This window comes from Oryctolagus cuniculus, chromosome 2 (assembly GCF_051225735.1).
Source record: "Oryctolagus cuniculus isolate XC-2025 breed Fujian yellow rabbit chromosome 2, ASM5122573v1, whole genome shotgun sequence".
In the NCBI taxonomy this organism is placed as follows: domain Eukaryota; kingdom Metazoa; phylum Chordata; class Mammalia; order Lagomorpha; family Leporidae; genus Oryctolagus; species Oryctolagus cuniculus.
Genome location: NC_142868.1, coordinates 61,172,157 through 61,196,711, shown reverse-complemented (window position 1 = coordinate 61,196,711; position 24,555 = coordinate 61,172,157).

Below are 24,555 nucleotides of genomic sequence, written 5' to 3'. Positions count from 1 at the left end.
AGTTTGGTATCAGGGAGTACCTGGATGGGCTATACATCAGAGTTTCCTTAAAGGATAAGACTGCATTTCCTCATCAGCATCAAAAGTCAGTATGCAATATAACCAGAAGCTAAAAGAGGATATCAACACTTTATTAATAACTTTCTTGAACATAGGCTTTTGGTTCTGTGTCAGTTTCCCTGTAATACTCCTATCTTGACTGTTTTGAAGTCAGATGGAAAGTACATAATGGTTTAAGACCTTACGGCTTTTTATGAGACAGTTGTTCCAACTTCTCCTGTTGTGCTAAACCCTTACGTAAGTGATGCTTTTTCTGCATCACATTAAACCCAGAATCTGTAAGAAAGAAGATTCAGAATTTCCCAAATGATAGCTCAGATTTCTAAACAAGAGGTAGATTACCTAGGATATATTCTGTCCCCAGGAAAGCTTGCACTTTCAGTCAAGAGAAAGGAAGCTATTCTATGCCTAGGGCCATCATAGATGACAAAGCAGCTAAGGACATTTCAGAGAATGGCAGGATCTTGTAGAATATGAATTCCAAGATTTAGGTTAATAGCCAAACCATTTGGTGATACTTTAAATGGTCCTCACATAGACCCACATGGCTGGGCAGGAGAGCTACAAAAAGCTTTCCAAAACATTAAAGTTATTAACAGGAGCTCCAGCGTTAGGAATCACAAACCTGGGTAAGCCATTCACCTTATTTATAATAGAGAAACAGGGGGGTCCTCTAGAGTACTGACACAAAAATTGGTCCATTTCCATGACCAATGGCCTGTTTTTTCTAAACCGCAAGATTCAGTGGCTGCAGAGTGGCCTGCATGCTTAAAGTGTTTGCTGCCTCAGCACTCTTGTTGGAGGAAGCCATCAAGCTGACTGTAGGCCAGTCACTTGAAGTTGAAATGCCACAGGAGGCACAGGGATCTCAGAAATTAAAGGACATCAATAGCTAACAGGAAGCAGTTTTACAAAATATCAGGCCCTATTGTTAGACTCACTTGAGCCAACTCTTTAAGTGTGCCAAGTCCTCAACCCAACAAATTTGTTGCCAGCTAAGGGTACTGAGGAGTTAACTCACTCTTGTGTAGGAATTATAGAACAAGTATATGCTAGTAGAACTGACCTACTAGATGAACCTCTAAAAAATCCAGATGTTGAGTGATTTACTTATGGCAGTAGTTACATGAAGGTCTAAGTTAGGGAGGCAGGTTATGCCATCGTGGATCTTACTCAGGTAATAGAAGCAATACACACACACACACACACACATAGGCATACAGATTCCAAATATTCTTCCCTTGTGTTGCATGAACATACAGCAATTTAGAGAGAATGAGGCTTATTGACTACAAAGAACTCCCCCATTAAATATGGAAAGGAGATATTAGTGCTACTGCAGATGGTACTGGGACCTTCAGAAGTGTCTATCATTCACTGTAAGGGACACTAGAAGAAAGCCATGTTAGCAAGGGAAATGCATAAGAAGATAAGCAGGAAAAAAGGGTAGGGGCACAGGAAGCACTGGAAATGGCATTAATATATCAGCCTATACTAATGATGAAAGAGCCTGCTTATACTGACTCTGAGATTGAATGGGCCCAACAATGAGGTAATACTAAAGATGTGAGTAGATAGTGGACTTTAGATCAGATAGTTATGCTTCCAATGGCCTTTCATTAGAAAATTAATAAGGAAATACAGGACTCCACCCATGTGGGAAGAGGAGCTTTAATACAAATAGTCTCTATAGTGTTTGGAGGGAAGGGCTGCATGCTGTCATAAGGGAAGTAGTTTGTCCCTGTCCCTTATGTTTACATAATAACTCTGGTGGCCATGTGAGGCTACTTCCTTTGCTGACTCCTGTGCAAAGGAGAGGAACACACCTAGGTGAATACTGGCAGATTGACTTTATTAACATGCCTCCAGTGAATAATTTCAAATATCTTCTAGTTTTTATTTATATGTTCACAAGATGGAAAGAAGCTTTTCCAGATCAAACAGAAAAGACACACGAAGTATTCGAAGCCTTGCTAAAGAACATAGTGCCATGTGTTGAATTTCCAAGGTCACTCCAGAGTGACAATGGACCCTCATTTCTATCTAAAATAACTCAACAGGTAGCTGCTGACTAGGAATTTTTTATCTCCATGTCTGTTGGAGACCTCAGTCACTGGGTAGAGCTGAAAAGGCTTACCATAGTCTTAAGAAAATTCTAGCTAAGTTTTTCCAGGAGACCTCGGAAACTATTGCCTATTGTCCTCAGGATGAAAACAGCACCTAAGACTGCCCTAAAGTTTATTCCATATGAGATGCTTTATGGAAGACTGTTTCTCACCTCTGACATCCTCTTTGGTTCAGAGACTTAAGATCAGATAAAGTATATTATTAATTTAGGCAAGGTACAAAAGACTCTAATGGAGTATGGTAATAAAATTCTCTCATGCCAGGGCTGGCACTGCAGCTCAATAGGCTAATCCTCCACCTTGCGGCGTCGGCACACCGCGTTCTAGTCCCAGTCGGGGCACTGGATTCTGTCCCAGCTGCCCCTCTTCCAGGCCAGCCCTCTGCTGTGGCCAGGGAGTGCAGTGGAGGATGGCCCAAATGCTTGGGCCCTGCACCCCATGGGAGACCAGGAGAAGCACGTGGCTCCTGCTTTCAGATCAGCGCGGTGCACCGGCAGCGGCGGCCATTGGAGGGTGAACCAACAGCAAAAAGGAAGACCTTTCTCTCTGTCTCTCTCTCTCTCACTGTCCACTCTGCCTGTCAAAAAAAAAAAATTCTCTCATGCCAGATTCCAAAACTCATGTGCTGCCTATTTCCCCAGGAGACTTAGCTTTATGAAAGACTTGGAAGGAAGGATCCCTTTCAGACCAGTTGCAGCTGAAATGGAAGGGACCCTACCAGACGCTGCTGAGCACACCTACCTTAGTAAAATTACAGGGCATCTCCAGCTCGCTACATTTGTCAAAGATTCAACTTCTACCTCCTGGGTCTTTGAAGATGCACTCAAAAGCTGTCTGTCTACTCTTGTGAAACAAAGACTTCAAAGACCACTCCAAAAAGCAAAAACATAAGAAAATGCTTTCGCTTCTGTCACATCAAGGCTGCTGTACTTTATGGCAGATATGTTGTACCTACCTCTTTATCTGATTCTCTCTGGAAACTTCTATTGGCTGGAAAAATTCTTAGTGGGTTCTTCTATTATAATACTAGAAGATCCTGGTAGCATTGCTTTAGGTATCCTGGTCTACACTTTAGGCCAACTTTTATAGCAAGTACTCAAATCTGTGGACACTGTCTATCGTAGTTATGGACAACCAACAGGCCTTAAAATATATACTGATAAAACAAGGAGAAGCATATGCAGTGATTAATGGAATCTCTCACCTCAACTCTAACAGTAGGATATTCACTGAAGGAGACATTATACTCAGGCTAAATAGTTTTATAATCTGCAAAAGGACAGCATGTCAACACCTGCTATTTGGGAAAAAATAAAAATATATTCTCTCCTTAAAATGCACTCCACGTACAACCTGTTTTCTTCCTGTTTTGCTCATACTGATTGATATATTTGCTTCAGAATCCAACAACTTCTGAAAAGAATGATGACCATGCAGGGGACACAGCCATTGGCAGTGACTGATAATTCTCTGACTTGTGAAAAAGATTCATTAGATGAGATAAAAAGACATTTCTGAACACAGGACAAGCAGAACCTAAACCCCTAATCAACAGGAAGTAGATACGGAAGATATGATGAGTCTGCATTCTTTACCTTGCCCTTAGGATTAGGGGTCAGAATCTATGAGAGGGAAATAATATGGGATAAGGCAGGTAGGTAGATTAGGGTCACTTGCTGGAAGCCACATCTCCCCCACCCCAGGTAATCTTATCCACCTGAAGTAAAATTGATCAGATTTGTGAACTGGAAGACCACGCCCCTGTGTGACCTCATGCTCCTACCTGATGTCTTTGCCATGCCCCTGTGTGGCCTCATTCCCCTACCTGGCCACACCGGGGTGCCCACCAGCCAATCAGGTTAATTAACCACTCCCCTTTGGAGTGAGTTAAAGGCCTAGCGCACAGTGTGCCCGGCCCTGCGCTTCTTCCCTAGCGTCTTGCCAGGACAGGGCTTGCTGTAGCCCTGCGCCTCCAGGGTGCATGGCCTTCAGGCCATGTGCTCTAGGCTTTCTGGCCTAGATGCTCATCCATGTGGCTGGTTCCTGGTGCTCAGTATGAAGCCCCATTCACTTCTCTCTCCTAAATAAAGCTCTCACTTTCCTATGCATCTTTCTCGCTAAATAAAAGCTTAAAATGTACCATGCTGCCTCGTTTATCTGTGCCGGTATTTAGAATTCTTCTCTAAATATTAGGCAAGAACCCTCTCGGGCTTGTTAATATGGGGGATTTAGTAATAAGCCCGTGGTGAAATCGTAAGGCACCCCAAATTCCGGTAGCACATGTGGCACCCCGGATAGCATTTCTATGGAAATTTAAGGGGCCACATTTCAGGGTAAATTTTAGGGAGTCTTTTCCGATTTCACACCCATCATCAAATGGCCCCTTCCCAGGGATGCACCTGGGGGCAGTACCGTTTAAGCACTCTCCTATCTAAGCTCATAAGAAGCTTGGTAAAGGGAAGGGGGTCTTCTCTCTTTCTTTCTCTTTCTTTCTCTCTCCCTCTCTCTCTTTCTCTCTCTCTCTCTCTCTCTCCACAGGGAACAAGAGCAAGCAGGGCATGGAAATCTCTCTCTTTTCCCTTCTTGGCCACTCTCCCTGAAAACTGCCCATGTGTTTGGACTTTATTCACCTTGTACATAAACTTTATCACTTTGCGCATTGTGTTTGTGCCTGTACATACCATGCTTCTCTAAGTAACAGGCTAGAGCCTGTAATAGAAACTGAAGCCCAACCCAGATCACAACAATTATACTTCTGCCATGATCTTCAGTTAATCATATCTAACTTTTTCTATCGTCTATCTCCTCTCTTTCTTTAATTTACAATTTCCCTATTTGTATAACTTTCACATACCTCCTCTGCCCTTTTTTATGCCTGCAGTCAAAATCCATTTGAAAAATTTTGTTTGTTCATTTTCTGTAAACTATCAAGATGTTTCTGGTCTGTATAAATGGGCAGTTCCTTCTCTATTGCTAACTGCTTACTCTGAACATGACAGACAAGGGAGCAGGAGTACAGAGACGTAAGAGAAAAGATAAAGGAAACTTGCTTTTAATTTTCTCATGGAAGATGCAGTTTAGACATCAGGACATAGAACCAAAGGGCATTTTAAACACAAATAGGAGTTTGTAAATGGGGCAAAAAATCCAGATATTTCAAATTGATGCAAAAAATAGAAATGAGAAAACTGAAGAGTAGGAGGAAATGTATGAAAAATTTAATGAAAATCAGCAAAATCATTCATTTACCTGTGAAATAAGCAATAAAAGCTAAACCAGGTTCAGAGCAAGCACTCTGGCTGTAGATGATTGGCAAACGGAAAAGTCAGAGTTCAGGACTGAAAGAGAAGAAAGACAATCACAGAGGGATTAGCATCTCAAAAAGAAGCCTGAAGGAAAAGGAAAAGCAAAGTTTGAAAGAGCAGGAAGCTTATGGAAGGATAATGCAAGAGAGAAAAAAAAACTGATAAGAAATCAGGAAGGGGAAATATAATATAAATGAAACTCAATTAGGTGGATATTGATTAGTGTCAAAAGATGTATAAGAAAGAAAGAAACAACAAAAATGGCATTTCAACATTAAAGCAAACAGAAAGGATAACTCAAATAGAGATAACTCAAAAGAGAAAAATAATAGACATATTCATATCGATGAGATTTTAAAAAAAGATATTTGGTTGTGTTTAAGAATACTATCTTGAAAGAAGAGAATTTTTAAAACTCCAAAGGAAGGGAAGAAACTTCCATAAACAGTAATCCTTCTGGGAAAGGAGTGGGGACCAAAACAGGCTTCTGGTTAACATTGAGGTCAGTTACCATCTGCTGATAAGGAGTTATAGGTAATGTCTGAGTGATGTTATATATACATATGCATACATCTCTCTCTCTCTCTCTCTCTATATATATATATATATAAAATAGAGGAAATAATCATGAAACTGCCTTACAAATAATATTCTAGCAAAAAAATTTCAGAAGACATCTGGCTTGTTCCAATCTTAATGCTAATGCTAACTGATGATAAAAAGGGAAGTAAAAAAAAGTCAAAAAATATTTTAGCTCTAGATCTTAAGAGAGAAACTGAAATAAGTTTTAGTGCTTTTCTTTCTTAGCGACAAGTGGCTTTAGCAAGGCTGGGAAACCATTATGCTAGCAAGGGCCATTTGGATATTTTTACCATTCTTTTTTTTTTTTTTTTCTTTGACAGAGTTAGACAGTGAGAGAGAAAAAACAGAGAGAAAGGTCTTCCTTCCATTGGTTCACCCCCCAAATGGCCACTATGGCTGGCGCACTACGGCCAGCGCTGCGCTGATCTGAAGCCAGGAGCCAGGTGCTTCTCCTGGTCTCCCGTGTGGGTGCAGGGCCCAAGCACTTGGGCCATCCTCCACTGCACTCCCCGGGCCACAGCAGAGAGCTAGACTGGAAGAGGAGCAACCGGGACAGAATCCGGTGCCCCAACCAGGATTAGAACCCCGGAGTGCCATCGCCACAGGCGGAGGATTAGCCCAGTGAGCCGCAGCGCCGGCCTATTTTTACCATTCTTTGCAAGCCATACAAAATTATCAACTTAAAAATTACTAGTGTTAATGGTTTATTGAATTTCAAGTCCCATCTGAGGTTGCCTAGTCAGGGACAGATGGAATGACTCTGGGGATCCTATATGGCCCATGAGCTGGACACTCCGCTCGCTTGCTTTAAGGTAACAATGATTGTTGCTCTTCACCAGCATGTCCAGGCGTTTGTTTCTTACAAGAAATCACGAGAAAGTTCTGTATGGGGATTCACGTGCTTTCCTGCACTAGACTTGTTTTTCTTTATGAGTTCCCTTATGAGCGCCATAGGAAAAAAGCCTGCGAAGGATGTGGATTGCTGTTTTACCTCTGGTCCCCAAAGACGGTTTACCTTTTGCAGATGCATCATTACCCTTTGCTATTTCATCATTTTAGCTAATTTCTCCTTACCACCACTTAACACCATCTTCCCAAAGCAATCAAGTGCTTACATTCCATCCTTTTTTACAGATATTTGTTTTACCTTAAATTTCAGGTGAGTTGCCTGCCCTTGCTAATAATCTGGAGTTCAAGAAATGTGATTTTGATCATTTTATGGCACAGAGCGTTTGTTGTTTTAAGTCTCAGGGCATAGTCTAGTTCACTTCAGTTTTCTACATCGGAAGTACAATCCAGAATTCTCTCCTCTAACAGTCTGAATTGGGTATTTAAGGTATCAGTGTTTTAATCATACGTTACCTACTTTATCTGCAAGTTCTCAAGATTCATATTCAAAATGCAAATGCCATATCTACTTGATTGCCCAAGATGAGTGCTTTTCACCAGTGAAATTCTGTAGAGCAATGATGTTTCACTCTGTGAAATGCTTTATCTGTGATCTTTCATTCTGATTTGTGTTATTTATCTCCCTTCCTTTTTGTTTAACTCAAGTGTCTGGTTGCCTAGGAGTGCTTATGTTCCAAGACTGAAGCAGATGTTGGATTCTATCATTTTTATCCCTATATCATTTTTCTTTCAATTTCAGCATATTTCTCCATTTTATAACAATACCCTTTATGTAACTTTTTATTAAACATTCTTTTTTTGAAAAAAATTTGAGTATTCTTATACAGTATTTAATATTTTAATCTATACATTTTACATATAATGTAGACAATTCAGGAACACAAATCTATCATTTTCCTATGTATTTCAAATTTGAATATGGAAAATTTACTTGTAGATTGCTTTGACAAAGTGAATATTTTAAGTATACCATTGAACAGTTTAAGTATATCAGAATGGTGTTTCTGAAACTTAATGAAAAGATTTATGAATCATGCTGAAGAACTTTAGAGGTCAGTTCTAGCATCCTCGCTGAAAAGATGAATATACATCTGTGCATGGAACAATAAGCAATCCTTCTCTTTGACTTCCTACTTCTGTCCCTGTTATATTGTGATGGCCTGTTTAGTCCTATACACAAAAATAAACTGGAGAGCTTATACTGATTTAATTATTGGGAGCTATATTTGCAATTTTCTAAGAAAATTGATAATTTGGCCTTATCAGATGTGAATGAAAATACATGGTAATCAGAGCAGTTAAAACTATCACTAAAGATAAAATGGTAGACATAAAAGTTTGATTTGAGGAAAGGAAAATAGGCTAGTGCATACATATAGTGATATAGAAATTCAAAAGTTAGCATCCTTAGCTACTCTAGTAAGTTTCCTCGTGATAGTGACACTTCCCCATTTGATATTTTAAGATCTATTATTAACTCTTGCAAACTACTATAATAGCAGTTGGGTGTATAAAGATAAGTAAAACATCCCTGGTTTCCTCAAAAATTATTATTTCATGGTAAAAATGAAGCAAAATAGCAGAAATTTGCAATTTTCCTGAGAAAAATAAATATGAGAGTAATTTAACACATTTATCTATTCACTCAGTGAATATTTCCTGGCACTTACTATGAGTCAGGCACAATTACAGATGATAGAATTAAGTTTGTCACTAACTATTTTGGCTCAGTACAAGAAAGGTTGTGACCAGAAAATATAGTTCATTGGAAGTGTCAGCATAGGTTTTATAGAAGAAATGATAACTAAATTGAAACCTAAAGAAGAGCAGTAGTTAAATATGTGAATGAAGAAGGGGGCAGAATGTGTGATTTAGGATGAATGCGAATACTGTACATTAGAAAATAAGATGTGACAATTGAAGATAAAAGGGCCTACAAGAGAAAACGTATAAGAATTGAGTTCTGGAGCCTACAACAGAGATAGAGCGACACTAAAACTTCAAGTTCAGACATGGAGATTCGAGATACAGAAGCTCAACATGAGACTTTCGCAGCTGAAAGTGGGTGCACACAGAACAGTAAATTGAAGATATTGCAAGAATAAATGGATTTATGAAGGATTCTTCTTTTACTCTGAGAAAGAGAGAGAGGCAGACAGAAAAAGAGAGACCAAACGCACAGCACAGAGATGGCTCCCATAAACACCCAGAAGAGCTGCTGCTAGGCCAAGAATGAAGACAGGAACTAGGAGCTCAATCCAAGCTTCTATGTGGGTTACAGGGACCAAACAACGTGAACCACCACCTGCTTCCTTCCAAGGTGCACATTAGCAGGAGGCTGGGATCAGGAGTGGAGCGGAGACTCAAATTCTGACATGGGCAAGATATCTTAAATGGAATCTTAACTGCTAGGCAAAGAATATGCCCTGTATTCTAAAACAGAATTTATACCCTCGAAGACTCTACTAATTAGATTGCATCTATTAATCCTTCCATATTTAAGGTGCATACTAAATACTTCCAACTATTCTCTAGATTTACTAACAAAGCTAAGAGATAGATGAGTAGTTATAAGCACTTGGCTATGAGCAGGCATAAAAGTTCCGGGGAGAATAAATATATTTTTAAGTTACTATTTAAAAAAAAACTTGGAGAAAATAGTTAGTTTTATGATTCTTCTTCTATATGTGAAATTTATGGGAAAGCTCAGATTTAGTACCAAGGACAGAGATGACAGCATGGAGAGTGAGGGAAAGTACAATGGTTTGAACGCTGCCATTGTACCTGTAAGCGAGCATGGGACTTATAAATTTAGGCCATGAGAGCTCTGATCCTTCTGAGTAAGATGATGCTACCACCTGGCGAGTGTGCATATTACACTGATGGTGGCTCTGATAGATGGTCAGTTCCTGTTTGTTCCTACCATGTCTCTTACGTGTTCTCTCTGGTGCCTGCTCTCGCTCCATGTGTTGCACTTTTGCGGTTGCCATGTAGGCTGGAGATCTTTTTCTCAGATGCTAGCACCATGCCCTTGGACTTCCCAGCCCTCAGAACCAGGAGCCTAACAAATCTCTTTTGTTCATAAATTAACCAGTCAGTAGCATTTGATTATAGCAGCAGAAAACAGACTAAAGCAAACAGTAAAATAAATATGACTGAAAGAAAGCTTTGATAGAGTTCTGAGATATGATACAGAGAGGCATTATCATCAGACATCTTTCTTGGAATATTCTAGAAGAGATGCTATGAAAGCATGAAGAGAGAAAAATTCAGTGAGTTAAACAATAGTTTTACAGAAATTCAGGATGATCAGTGAGAGAAATTCTCTGTTTCATGTTTCATGGATATGCATTTAGGGCCAGGGTGAGGTGCAGGATAAAAGAGAGAAGAAAAATGTGAAATAAAGATAAAACATTAAAACTCATAAAATGGGGCCAGCACTGTGGCTTAGTAAGCTAAGCCTCCACCTGCAGCACCAGCATCAGCAGATTGGGCGACGGTTCAAGTCTTCTAACCCAGCTCTCTGCTATGGCCTGGGAAAGCAATGGAAGATGGCCCAAATGCTTGGGCCCCTGCACCAGCATGCAGACCCAGAATAAGCTCCTGGCTCCTGGCTTCAAATCTGCTCAGTCCCAGCCATTGCAGCCATCTGCAGAGTGAACCAGCAGATGGAAGAACTCTCTCTCTCTCTGTAACTCTACCTCTCAAATAAATACATAAAAATCCTTAAAAAAAAGAAGCTCTTAAAGTTACTTTTTAGGTGCTTATAGTTGCAGCCATGCTATGCATCTGCATAATAAGAAGATCAATTGGAAACTAGTCAATCTGTCCAAAATTGGAAAAAAATTGGTTTCAAAAATAACTAAATTTACCGTTTTAAAACTAGTTTTGAGATGAGATATAAAACCTTTTCAATAAAAATGTTGTGAGGATAAATGTGATGTTACTTCACCAACTTTTAATAAAAATTAGAGGATAACTGAGATAATATACTGAAGTACTATGTGCATTTTATAGGAAAATCTTTACAAAAAGTTTTTGTGTTCTTATTACTAGAATTTCCCTTACTCTTTAGTTACTAAATCCTTGATGTGTAAATACTGAATAAAAGAAAAACATTTATGAACCATGGGCACAAAGTTCATTTGAATGGGTTATACATTTAATACTAAGTAATTTGATCTATTAAACATTGAATTTTATATGTATGTGGGTATATGTGTATATATATATTCTTCATTTAAAATATTATTTGAGACAAATATACACTGGAAGAATAATACAGTGCAATAATAAATTTATTCATGTATAAATTCAACAATGTACAATTATGTACTATTTATATATAACCTAAATGCTTCATTTATTCTTCAATTGTTTATTACATGTGAGGCAAGTTTTATTAATTTAATGCACAGGAATTATGTAGAATGTTAGAAATAAATTCATAATGATGTGCCTAACAACGTATTAATCTAATGTGACAGTATGTTGCCATATCACAATAAATAAGGTCACAAGAGAATAGGTACAAATAAGACACAATTAGGTCACTCACACACTTTGTAAATATAGGCATAAAATGAAGTATGGTTGGTAAATCTTATTTTCAATACTATTTCAAACTGAGACAAAATTTACCTTACCAGTGCAATAAGAACACAGAAAACATTAATGATACAAAAGCAAATTATTTATAAAAGTATATGGTATGTCATGTCCATATTATTAGTTAACAATTAAATTTCATAAATTAATATAGGAAGGCATATTATTCCATTATTTACTTATTTATCACATTCCATATAATTATTTATTTCATTTATTGCATTTAAATTAAGGTTACCTTATTTGACTTACTTTATAAAGTAAAAATTTTCTGAGAGGCAGGGAGACAGAGAGAGAGAGAGGAGAAACAAACAAACAAAACACTTCCATTCATTGGTTTAGTTCCCACATGCTTGCGATGTTCAGGAGCCAGATTCTAAATCCTGCTTTCCCACGTGGATGGCAAGAACATAAATACTTGATTCATCACTCTTGCTTCCCAGAGTCTGCATTAGCAGGAAGGTGGAGTCAGGAGGCAGAACCAAGAATTGAACCCTACTACTCTGATAAGGTTATGAGCATCATAATCAACAGGCCAAATGCCAGATGCTGGAACATATTCTAGGACATGATTCTAGAGTAATTCCCTAAGTTGCAATTTAGTTGCTGCTTTGTGAACTGCCTTTACAAATCTAATGAGAATCATTAAGTGTTGGGTATGCTAAACAGTTTGATTTGATTAATATATCATTGTATTAATTTAATACACTGTGAGGCAGGAACTCAATACTGGCTCGTCATGTCAGTGGCAGGAACTCCTTACCTGAGCCATCACAACTACTTTCCAGGTCTTGATTAGCAACAAACTAGAATAAGGAGATAGAGCTAGAGACAGAACCCTGGTACTCATATGTGAAATACAGGTGTTTTGATTACTAGGCTGAATAATGTCAGTCCCTATGCATTTTTACAAATTTTCAGAAACTTTACAGACACTACTGGTTTGCAAAGATTTCAAAAATGTTTGCCCCCAAATGAACACATTTTTTAAAAAGACTTATTTATTTTATTTGAAAGCAGTGTCAGAGAGAGAGAGAGAGAGAGAGAGAGAGAGAAGAGAGAGAGAGAGATTGTCCATGCACTGGTCCACTCCACAAATGGCTGCAATGGTTGGAGCTGTGCTGATCGGAAGCCAGGAGCCAGGAGCTTCCTCCAGACATCCATATGGATGCAGGGACACAGGACTGGGGCCATCTTCTGCTTCCTTCCCAGACATACCAGCAGAGAGCTGAACCAGAAGTGGAGCAGCAGCCTGGACTCAAACCGGTGCCCATATGGGATGCCAGCGCTGCAGTCAGAGGCCCTGCCAGCTATGCCACAGTGCTGGCCTCATGAACACATCTTTTAATTCCAGCTTTCTATGAATTTTTTGGAGTGTCATACTATGTTAACTATGACAATACAAGGAACCTTCGGTGTGTGTCTAGAGAAGACACACAGCACAGCAGCATTAAAGGGGGTCGGGGGATTTGACTGCTAGTGAATAGAACCTAGCCACAAGACTTGGTCAAGCTGCCTAACCCATCTGTAATTTGATTTCCTGATTCTAACAGGGAACAGTGTAGCCAGGGTGTGAGCACCTAGCCACTGGATCCGGACTGCAGCTTTCTCCTGAACTCCTGGACAGCCTACTTTACCCTTGGAGACATACCAGTAGGAGCTGTGCAGTACATACTGCTAGGAAGTCTGATCGTTTCAAAACCTTTCATCTTAGCTCCTGAATTTCCTACAGTGTCCAGAGGCAAGAACCAAACAGGTTGAGAAGATGGTGATCAAAGGAGAAAAAAAAATCTAGATAAATCAAAGAGAAGAGGGTGAGTGACTCTGCAGTTGAAACTGCTGCTTTGAATGACCAGATCCCATATCGGAATGCCCGGGTTCAAGTCCGGCCTAAAACTGCAATTCCAGCTTCCTGCTAATGTGCATTCTGGGAGGCGGCAGGTGATGACTCAAGGACTTCAGTTTCTGCCATTCATGTGGAAGACCTGGACAGAGTAAGACTCCTGTCTTCAGCCTGGGTTTGCTTATCACACTAATTATCTAAGGGCATTCACAGAAATATTTTCATTGTGATATCTGTAATAGATTATCTCACTGGGTTTTAATATAGATTATTTTAAATATTTTACTATATACTCAGATATCATTTCATGCAGCTATATTTAATTGAAAATGTCTGGTTGGAGGGTAGCTGAATGTCAACTAGAATTTCGTTTTACAGCTGTGAGAAGCCCTCAGCTGTTTGTACTTTCTATCTCCTTTCTATCCAGGGAAAGAAAATAATCTGCTCTTGGGTCTGAGAGAAAGCATCTCTATTTTACATTTCATTATGCAGGCTATTTTTTTAGCTGAAGGGTTAAACGCTAGCTGCCTGATTTCATTCCACTGGGTCTGACCACTGTTAATTATTGGTATTCTGCAGCTGTCCGAAGAGCATTTCTGTAAGCAGAATATGAATTGCTGTAGATTTCAGTTATTTTGTCAACAATCCATGATAAAATAAGATCGTGAATGTAAGACTTTAAAACAAGCATTCTGTTTCCCTGTGGTATTGAAATATCAAGAAAGAAGCAAAGAAAACAAAGTTCATTGTTCATTGAAATACCATAAACCTGTAAGTTTGATTTAAATTTAAAATTACAATATTTATCTTTTTTCTTTGTATGAATTAATTGAACCAATTTCCCTAAAATATGGTGTCAGATTTCTGAGCTAAAAGTTTCTCATTGCAGTAAGTATATTTTCCAAAAATTCTTGAAACTAAGAGGTTTTTATAAATATGAATAATTTTGAAATTTTCAAAACTTTCTAAGCTTTCAGAAAAATGTAAAAATGTTCTATTCAATCAATCATATTGATGGAGAATTCTGAAATCTAAGGTTAGAAAGTAGTTTGGGGCCAGATTTTTGAAGGTCTTCAAATACAAGCATAGACATTTGGAGTTTATCCTTTCATCTAACAAATGCTTTGAAAGTTTTTAAAAAGAGTAGCAGGAGGGAATAAAAGACAAAATGATAGGAACATTTTTATGCTGAAAACATGGAAGAGAATTAGATGAGCTGGGAAGACATATTCATGACTAAAACTATATGAAGAAATGAATGCAACAATTAAAATGTCTACACAACTCCTTTCTCCTCTCTTGGCTTGGATGGCACTGAGAGGATACTCATGTTATCATGTACCCCATCCTTTCTTCATTGCCTGCAAAGATCCCACAATGGTCATCTGCTAATCTCCCTTTGTCAGACCTTCCCCACCAGTATTAATCTTTTTTCTGCTGATAATAGCACAGTAAAACATATAGACTAAGTTTCTTTTTACAGAAAAGGGGTTTATTTTGGCACATGATTCTGAAGTTCTAAAGTCCAGGGGTCTGATCTGGTGAGGGCCTCCATGTTGTCAGATTCCCTGGGCATGCAGGGCATTATATAACACAGGACAGGATGAATATGTATGGATCCTATGGTGTCTCCCTCCCTCTTCTTATAAAGCCACTAGTATTCAAGCATGAGGACTCTGTCCTAATAATGATATGTAATCCTAAACACATTCCCAAACCCAACCTCTAAATATCAAAGTTGGTTTGTATCCATGCTCTCAACACCACACAATAGGATCAGACCCCATCATGAATTTCAGGTCAAACAACATTCAGATCATAGCATCTCTGTTCTCTCTTTCCATCTCCTCACTTTCTGCTCCTTTTTCTTTCCTTCCTGATTCTGTGTCTCTCTCTCTTAATCCCTATGCTCCTTTCCTCTCTCTCCTTCTCCCTCTCTCCATATATAACTATATCCAAATCTTCAACCATATTTATGTCCACATGTATCACTTAACTTTTTTCAGAAATATCTAGCACTCACAAGTCATTCTCATGACTTGTGAAGTCATTCACAAGTCATTCACCTCTACATGAATGAGTACTCTCTATGCACCTGTAACCCTTTAAATATGAGTATTTTTGGTCTACCAAACTATAAATTATCATTCCCCAAATATTAATACAGAGTATTAATAAACAATACAATTTCTTTAAAACTTCCTCCAGAATCTGATTTACCATGTCACCTTAGGTAACTACTTAATAGACCTTTCTGAATCTAGCATGTTTCATCTATAAAAGGAGGGAAAATGACAATGCCTATTTCCTAGGATCTGTTATATAAGAATTAAATTAGATTATTGATATAAAATACTTAGACCTGTGTCTTTTTCTTTTATTTATTATTTATTTATTTAACAGGTAGAGCTATAGACAGTGAGAGAGACAGACAGAGAGAAAGGTCTTCCTTCCGTTGGTTCACTCCCCAAATGGCTGCTACAGCTGGCCAGCGCTGCACCGATCTGAAGCCAGGAGCCAGGCGCTTTTCCCTGGTCTCCCATGTGGGTGCAGGGGCCCAAGCACTTAGGCCACCCCCCACTGTCCTCCTGGGGCACAACAAAGTGCTGGACTGGAAGAGGAGCATCCAGGACTAAAACTGGCGCCCATATGGGATGCCGGTGCTGCAGGCAGAGGAGTAACCAAGTGAGCCACGGCACCAGCCCTGATCTGTGTCTTATGTAAGGTGCACCCTTAGAGGTTTGTTCTCCCACTACTTTGTAAATCTGCAAGTAAACTGGGAAACAAGCTATATCTTCTGCCTCTCGATATATATGAAATTATCAGTTTAATTCACAGATTGTTAAGAGCTTTAATTTCCTAATTATAAATACTACAGAATGAGGACACAACTTAACAATAGTTAAGGCATTTACATGATTTGAGACTTGTATTTGAGGAAAATAATTCTTGGAACAGTACAGATTTATTTTAAATGTCAAAGGGGATATATTTGAAAGCATACATTTAATTTCAAAACATCATAAAATGTTTATTACACTAATAATGTATAGAAGGACTGACATACACTACATTTGAGTAAAATAAATTTCTCATGGTGAAAACAATCTGGGGTTCAAAAGTTTATTTTCTGAATACCATATTTGAAAGGAATATAGAACACTCTTGTTTTGTGGTGTGAGACATTTTATCTGTATGGAGAACTTTTTAAATTTTCTTTTCAGAAATGAAAGACTAGTATTTAAAATGCTATTTTTCTTTTATTAACTAATTTTGTCTAGTACATATATTGAAACCAAAGGAAGCATAAATGACATGAAATAAATTAATTATCAAAAATACCTTAATAACTTATAAAAATACTATGTATAGTATGACTGTGGTTAAGATCTTATGTTTTTGGTGCCAGCATTGTACAATGGATTAAACTGCTGTTTGCAATGCTAGCATCCTATAACAGAAAGCCTCAGTTCAAGCCATGGCTGTTCCATTTCCAATCCAGCTCCCTGCTAATGTGCTTTATAAGGCAATGGAAGATGGCCCAAATATTTGAGCTCCTGCCATCCATGTGGGAGACTAGGATGGGTTTCTTGGCTCCTGGCTTTGGCCTGTTCCAAACCTGGCTTTTACAGTCATTTGGGGAGTGAACCAGAGAATGGAAGCACTTTCTTTCTCTCTCCTCCCCCCGCCCCCCAACCTGCCTTCAGCCTGCCTTGAAGTACATAAGTAAATTTTTCTTTTTAAAAAAGGATCTTACAATTCATCTCAGGCTCTCATTGGAAAGTTGAGCACTGTTTCTTAGAGATCAATCAGCTCAAGTTATGTACTTCATCATCAAGGAGAAAAAAGCTGACAAACATGGTGCATAACTTGGACAAAACCATTCAAACATTTAGTAAGCACTTGAAATGCACTTTGTCTCTTGTCTGAATTTGGTTCAGCTGGTAATACTTAATAAGAATTGAATATTTTAAACAATCAGTGATTTTTAAGGGTTCTTCCAATGATCATTGATATTACACAAATAAAAAATTCTCTTCAGAAATAGTAATATGTTAATTACTCCAATATTTTCTCCAGAACCATCTAATTGCTTTTTCCTTTAGATTTTAGTTGAGTCACATTCACATAGTTTCCCAACAGAACATTATTGTAGATAGTTTCAATATACATATATTGTGATCTGATTTAAATAATGGAATGAAAATTACTTAAAAGTATATTCTGTTTATGTAATGTAAATATTATACAACTTTTTTAGTCAGTCATTTTAGACAATAATTTTGTTATCCAGAAACTGTAACCTATTATAACTTAAAGAACTTACTATTGTTGATACTCAGGCAGCACTTAAGACAATTTGCCTAGTTAGATTTACATATCCAAACTCTAAAATATGGAAACTTTAAAATATAGAATGTTAATATTTGAAGACATAATTATTGAAAAAGTTTAGCCTATAAATATAATGATCTTGCTTAAGCAAGAACTTTATTTTTCAGCATTTAAAACATTTCATTTGAATAAAAGCTAAAATAGCTTATCTAAAGACAGACGTGGTAATACATAATTTTTTAACTTTTAGTTTTGTTATTAAGAGTGAGAGCATACATTAATGAGAGATAGTTCTCCTACCATACTCTTTTAGAGTAATCACTGCAATAGATTGTTTACTTATTTTGTGGTCACAAGACAACTCATTTAACTCATCATCAAAGAGTAAACTGTTATCCAGTGAAACTAAACTTTTTTCTTTCAAACTTAAGCAGTAAATTATTTCTTCTTGTACATGTAGTCTTTAAGTTTATTTTCCTTTCTTTATCACAATGTTTAAAACCTTGGGGAAACTAAAGAAACATATTAAGGAATTATCATCCTGAGGATCAAACATTATATTTGCTTTGCAAGTGATAATAGTTCTAGAGCTACTGCAGTACAATGTTTCATTTATCCATTATTTGAAAATGGCCCCACAGATAGTTTTCTTTGTAATATGTTAAACAGATATTCTGAATATGATCCAACATTATTTTTAAGATTTATTTATTTATTTTAAAGGCAGAGTTACAGGGATAGAGGGAGATATATATATAGAGGGAGGTCTTTCATCTATTAGTTTACTCCCCAAATAGCCTCAATAGCTGAAGTTGCACTAAGCTTAAGCCAGGAGCCAGAAGCTTCATCTGCATCTCCCATGTGAGTTACAGGGGCCCAAGCACTTCCACTGCCCTCCCAGGTGCATTAGAGGGGAGCTGGATCAGAAGTGGAACAGCTGGGACTTGAACCAGCTCCTATATGAGATATCATATCATATCCCAGGTGACTGGTTCACTTGCTATACCACAATGCTAATCCCAAAAATTGTTATTATTTTTTAAAGATTTATTCATTTAATTAAATTTAGAGTTACAGATATGAGAGAGAAAGAAAGACAGACAGACAGACAGAGAGGGCTTCCATCTGCTGGTTCACTCACCAAGTAACCAAAACAGCTCGAGCTAAGCCAAGCAGAAAACAGGAGCTCGGAGCTTCATACAGACTTCCATATGGGTGGCAAGGGCTCAAGCACTTGGTCCATCTTTTACTGATATTTCCAAGCCACTAGCAGGAAGCAGGATTGGAGATGGAGCAGAGAGGACACAAACCACCACCATTATGGGATGCCAGCATTGCAGGTGGCAGCTTTACCCTGTAGGTCACAACACTGTCCCTGTAAAAGTTATATTGTGAAAATCTGCTTTCCTCTGTATCACTTAATTTTTATATTGTTCCTTCATGTGAAAACATGTTGTATAAATAGGTTACAAATGTTAGAGTTGAGAGTTAAATATAGAATTAATAAATCCACAGTAATAGCTTCAGAGACTCAACACAGACTGAAGATTTAATCATATTAATATAATCTTAGAAATTCTGTTTTTTTTTTTTTTTTTTCATTGGAATGTCCTTATTTAAAAAAAGGGTAATAATGGCAAGGTCAATTTTTGTTAAGACTTTCTAGATACTCTTTCTTTATTGAAATAGCCCTGGTCTTATCTGATTGAGTGCTATCTGCAAATCCACATAACTAGCAATATCTTCTTACCTCAAAATTTGGATTATTACTGATCAAGGTCACACACAAGTGACACAAATCCAGCCAATGGGAATCAGGGAAGGGTGCTGGAAAACATCTGTTAAAGTTTTCCTCAGTAACAAAATATGTCCATGTGGGAGAAAATACGTTGCTCTTTGGTAGACTTGGTAGTTTCTGGATATGACAACTAGAACTATGTCAGTCATTTCACCCTCATGAAGAAATACGTTTCTAATGTGTTATAAATGTTAGGACAAAAAGTTACAAAATAACTTGAATCCCTGATAACAGAACAGAGTTTAAGTTTACTTGAAATTATCCAGAAGAAAATATTTTCTCACATATAAAAATGAAGATTGTGTTTAAGATACTTTATATCACCATGCTGGGGATACGGTTGACAAATCAGAGTTGAATTTGCTACTAATATTCAAAGACATAAAGGGAGAATGTGTCCTTCAAATATAATTCTTCATTCCCCGCAAGACCCTTTTTGCTTGTATCTCCTGGATGCATTTCTAAGAATTGAGTAATGAGAAACAATATATGCAACATGCAACAGACCCAGGGACCGAATTGCTGGTGTGGAATGTTCTTATCCTTTAATTTTGTGACTCCTTTAGGAATGCTGTGTCATTAGTATTTAAATCACTTCATAAATATTTCACTTTAAATACCATTGTAATGTCTTGTGTATGCTTTAATTTGTGCCTAACATAATGGTTTTGTATAGTGAGACAATTTCATCAGGGCACTTACACGATTAAAAAGAGATTTAATAGAGCTCTTTATCTCTACTTTGAGTTGACCATGGACTAGAAAGCAAAAGGCCATTTCATTCCTTCAGAAATAGCTTATTATCTTTAGACACATTGTATTTCAAAGAAAAATCAACATATACAGAAAATTGTGGACACTGTAGCTAAAGCAGAGTAAGGCAGCAGAAGGAAAACACAAAGGCAGGGGGAAAAACCTATTAAAGTTCTAATATAACCTTCTATGGAGAGACTGAGGGTTGCTTTTAGTTGTATTTTGTTTCATTTTTTGTTTTTTGCTTTTTTTAAGGAGAGTAAAGGTAAATGTGTAGAAAATTTTTAGATTGTTTTAAACTTTATTTTCATTTACTTCTTTATAATTATCTTTCTATTACAGTGCAATCATCAGATATTCAAGAATCTGAAGGTGACAAAGGTACTCAATAAGAAAACTTCTCAAGAATAACATTCTAACATTCTCTTCTGCAGCTGATGGAAAATTGGGTGCTGTGGGTTATTGTTATTGTTTTTTCTTTGTTCCTCTGTAGAAGGTGTATTGGATGGATTTGAGAAGCATACTTTTTTATGCCAAGCTTCCCAGTCCTTACAATGTATATTTTTATATCCATTGAAAATCCTGTTGAACAAAAATGAAGAAATGGGATATGTCTCTTCAAGAAAGCATATCCCATTTCTTTGTTTTTGTTGTACAGCAGTATTAAAGAAAATCCTGAATCACTCTAAATGTGAAATGATATTAGGGCAAATATATTTTCATATTTAAATCAAAATAGACTTGATGTCCAGAGACTAGGAACAGTTTATCATTCTCGAGTATTGCATAGTTTTTTTCCTAAATAGCTGACTTTATAGGGATAGAGCCCATGAAACAAAATTAACACTAAGCTTACAGTTTTACAAAATTTGCTTAAAAAACAGATGGGAAAAATGAAGAAAATTGAATAGCCACAGAAAAATAGAATTATACAAAGAACACTTAGAAATAATTCCAGGGGCTGGCACTGTGGCACAGCAGGTTAAAACACTGTTCTGAAGTGCCGGCATCCCATATGGGTGTTGGTTCTAGTCCTGGTTGCTCCTCTTCAGATCCAGCTCTCTGCTATGGCCTGAGAAAGCAGTGGAAGATGTCCCAGGTCGTTGGGCCCCTGCATCCACGTGGGAGACCCGGAAGAAGCTCCTGGATCCTGGCTTCAGATCAGCACAGCTCCAGCCATTGCAGCCATCTGGGGAGTGAACCAATGGATGGAAGGCCCCCCCCCCCCAACCTCTTTGTAACTCTTTCAAATAAATAAAATAAATCCTTTAAAAAAAAGAAATAATTCCAGAAGAATAGAATAGAGTGAATTAGAGGAGATAATATTAGGGAAAACAATGGATGTTGATATCTCCAATTTAATCATAATAGTATAGAAACAGGATGTTCTGAGTATTTTAAAATATGTTTCCAGACAGATACTTGTAAAATACAGAGAAGAAATGAAGTGTTTTAAAGAATAAAACTATAAAAAAGTTGTTTTATAACCAATCAGGCTAAGTAATTACCAGCAGATAATCATAATTAATTGTTAAAAAATAAGAGAATGCAATTAAGTCATATCTTACAGGTGTAAACTTCAATAAAGTCCAAACAACCATGTTTATCTGGAACAATAAACTAATCACAGCTTATTAGGTAATCCAGTGCATACTCTAGTCTCCAAATGCCTTGAATTGAGAGCTGCCATGGTCCATAACAGTGCTTCATTTAATTATATTTCAATAATCAAAAGTTGTTGCTTCTTTTATGGAATAACACGTTTAACATTTGTAAGGTAATCTTGTGAATTCTGCTATTGAAGGCATGTGTCTTCTCTGCCTCTGTGCTAAAAGCTGTCATCAAACACTTCTTCAGTTGACCCAGGATGAACCAGAGCAAGGAGATAAACACTGACCACATCCATACTGTTCTTTGATGTCAACGTGAAGCCATGGCAAAATGATAGCTGTGACACATTTTGAGACAACTGAAATTAATTCACACTAGAGAAGTCAGGTGACTATGGCATGAATTCCACTCATACTCAAATGTTATCAAAAAACACTTACAAACACAGTGATATTGCAAAGTATACCATATAATATTGAATATGCATAAATTAAATTTTCACATTGTACAAATTATGCTAAAATATTTAAATTATTGACAATAGAAAATGTAATATAATTTTGTGCAGTGAAACTGTGGTTCTATTGAGTAGATGAAATAAAACCATTGTAGAAAAACAATATGAAATTTACTTGCAGTAGAAAAAATTTGAAAAATAGTAACAATAGATTTGGGAAGAAATGATTCATACTAAAAGAATAATTTGAGAAGAAATATTGATGACAAGCTAAGTTGACATTCTGAGGCAGAATTAGCAATTATGGCTAATTAGATGAATAGAAAATGGATGGAATTACAGTGATAAAAATATATCATGCAGAGCAGGATTGTGGAAATCCAAATTAAAAGGGATTACAATCCATTAGGTTTTCAACAAGTATAATGGCAATATTATTGACTTAAAATTAAATTTAAATAATAACAATCTAAAGATAACCACTAAGGAAGAGAAATATAATAATATAAGAAAATAAAGATGTGGAAGGGGGGTGAGGGGAATTGTTAAGTACTAATGAATTCTGAGAAAGGTGAGAAAGCAGTCAAAGGAATAAAAAAAATCAGGATTAAAGTAAAGCTTAAGAAATGAGTGGCAGCAACAAATCTGAACAAATCAACAGTGATGGTAAGTTACCAGTTAAGAAGACATAGAAGTTTGATATTTTCCCCCAAAACAGCCACATACCACACACAAACAGGCACTCCTTACTTTCAAAATCTCAGATTAGTCAAAGGGTCCCACAAGGACTTCAGGAAGCCTTGTGAAAGTACATATATTATGTACATGTATACGTTATATATGTGTGTGTGTGTATGTATGTATATGTATATGTATATGTAAATGTATAAGTATATTTAACCACAGAAAGAAAAGAACTGCATCTTGTTTGAATCAAACAGGCTTCACTAATACTCAGGTGTGGACTGGAGAATTTAGTCCTCAGATGGCTATCCCACTTAAATTAACTGATACAAAACAACAAAAGAATGGATTTTGATGGCTGAATAGCAGTGTCCAACAGGAAAGTTAAAATCCCTCTAAATGAAAAATATTGCAATCACCATTTTATTTTAAAATTGCATATTCTAAATACCATTAGCATCAATGCTTATTAATACCAAAATTCTTTACAATTACCCAACATTTTGAAAAATCGGTAACAAAAGTTCACTACAATTTGAAAATATTGATTTGGGATTGCTCTATTCATATCCTCAATTCCCTCTGTGGTAATGTACCCCACTCTATTAGAATGATACAAATTTAATCATTTAAAGGATTCAGATTTACCCGGCTTAACTGATCATTTTAAGTTTTACAAGTAATGATTGATTCATGTAGGTTCAAATTCTAGTTCTTCTGGTACCATCTCTGGTAGTGTATCCTATGTTTTACCTGTCCATTGATGTTGCTACTACAGACACAAGAATTCAGTGATCTCATGGAGTGTTAGAAATGAGAAGAGATATAGATAGAACAACATCTGAAACAGAGTATTTAAAATATTAGAAAAACATAAAATCATTTTGTTTATTTGTTTTGTTTTATGTAATACATAAACCAGACATTTTGTGTCCTTTCTTAAAAACATTTCATGGGGTGATGCAATAAATATGAATCAAGTCAAAAATATATTTTATAGCATGTAATAAGCTACAGAATTATAAAAACAAATTATTTCTACCAAATGTAGTAAGCAAGATAATACACTGTCCTTACAATATGAGAAAATATGTATTAAAATATATTAGAACTATAATATTTGATTCTATATAATTTAAGAGTTAAACAGGATCATGGGAGGTATTTTGTTCAGTTAATGGCAAAGAAGGAAGTCAATAACACTAAAGCATCCCCTTCGTGGTTACTGACAAAAACTGGAAAGGCTTGTCTACTGAATATAAACTGTGCCGGCGCTGCAGCTCACTAGGCTAATCCTCCGCTTTACGGCGCCGGCACACCAGGTTCTAGTCCTGGTCGGGGCGCCGGATTCTGTCCCGGTTGCCCCTCTTCCAGGCCAGCTCTCTGCTGTGGCCAGGGAGTGCAGTGGAGGATGGCCCAAGTGCTTGGGCCCTGCACCCCATGGGAGACCAGGAGAAGCACCTGGCTCCTGCCTTCGGATCAGC